The following is a 1,277-nucleotide window of genomic DNA, read 5'->3' as shown; positions in this document are numbered from 1 at the left end:
ACACACACACACACACGGGGCGCACGCTCATAAACTCATAAACCCTGTGCAGAGAACTCGCATTTACAAATTCCTTTCCTCCGCCCCCATTTTTGTGTTCAATTTTATGTCCCCCCTATTCTTTCCTCCTCTCTCTCCATCACGCGTCTCCCTCCGCTTCCCCGCCGTACACCAAGCACGTGGTTTTGTTGTTACGCTACGAATCTTTTGACTGACACTCCACCCGGCCCGATTCAGCCAATCAGCATCAGCGTCTCCGCCCTCGCGCCCTCTCCACCGCCGTGCGCGCGCCTCCCCTCTCCCCCAAGCCGCGGCGCGATTCGATGCGTGCCCCATTAAGCCCCGCCTCCCCAGTACACAAAAGCGGCGAACCTCGCTGTAAGAACGCTATCGTTTTCCTCCGTCTTGAGGCCTCGATACTGCCTTGATTTGGCTACACGGGACAACCGAAACCCATCAGTTTGCCAGCGGCGCGTGGATACGAACGCAGCGATTTTCGTTTCTTTCCATTCTCGTCTTGGTGAAGTGGATGCTATCTTGGTAGATTTACCCTTGTGTGCGGAAGTTTGTGTTCTTCTACTCGCGAATCTCAAGATTTCGTCTCCAAGTCAGTCTAATTTACTGCTATATCGTGTTGTAAAGCACTTGTAGTGTTCTCATTACTTTGTTGCCACGACTACTCCTCAAGTCCTCTTTTCGTGGATATTGCGTTCTTTTCTGTACAGAGTGCAGTGAATCTACCTCTGTGTTCGCAGCAGCAGGACAGGGTAATTTCGGTGCGCGTTTCTCCATTCAGATTGGACTATTATCTCGGAAAAAGTTTTGCTTGCCGCATGGACTTGAGTTTGCTGTGCGTACTTTCCCCCCTTTTTGGACTTAGGAGCAAGGTGTGTGTTACAGGCTGCCATCGTCTACAAGGTGTGTGTTACAGGCGGCCATCATCTACAAGTGTACCTTCAAAGTGGTCAACACACGGGTAAATATCACTTCTTTTTATGTCACGCTTTCGTCTGTTTCTCATAGATCTGAAGTGTCTATTCCTAGATTATTATATATATTTTTACCAATACATGTACGATATAAATAGAGATATTTTACATGCTTTTCTGCCTCTGTCTGTCTGAATGCCTGTCTCCCGACCTGTCTTTTTCTCTCTCTTTCTTTCTCAATGTGTGGCTGTGTTCGTCTCTGTATTCCTCTTGCTTGTCTGTTTTCTTATCTTTATCCCCTCTCCCCTTTTCCTCTCTCTGTCCTTATCTATCTATCTGTCTGTCCTA

The 1,277-nt window shown here is 48.0% G+C and overlaps 1 long non-coding RNA gene across 1 annotated transcript; it reads left to right on the top strand.

The window, feature by feature from the left end:
- The first annotated feature begins 516 nt into the window (after positions 1 to 516).
- On the top strand, positions 517 to 1,155 carry LOC106014073. Its single transcript, XR_001185514.1, has 2 exons — positions 517 to 887; positions 919 to 1,155. It is a non-coding gene; the product is annotated as an uncharacterized LOC106014073 (long non-coding RNA).
- The last annotated feature ends 122 nt before the right edge of the window (positions 1,156 to 1,277 follow it).

This window comes from Aplysia californica, unplaced genomic scaffold, assembly GCF_000002075.1.
Source record: "Aplysia californica isolate F4 #8 unplaced genomic scaffold, AplCal3.0 scaffold02137, whole genome shotgun sequence".
Lineage (NCBI taxonomy): Eukaryota > Metazoa > Mollusca > Gastropoda > Aplysiida > Aplysiidae > Aplysia > Aplysia californica.
Note: the sequence above shows the minus strand (reverse complement) of the source record. Positions and strands in the feature narration are given on the sequence as shown.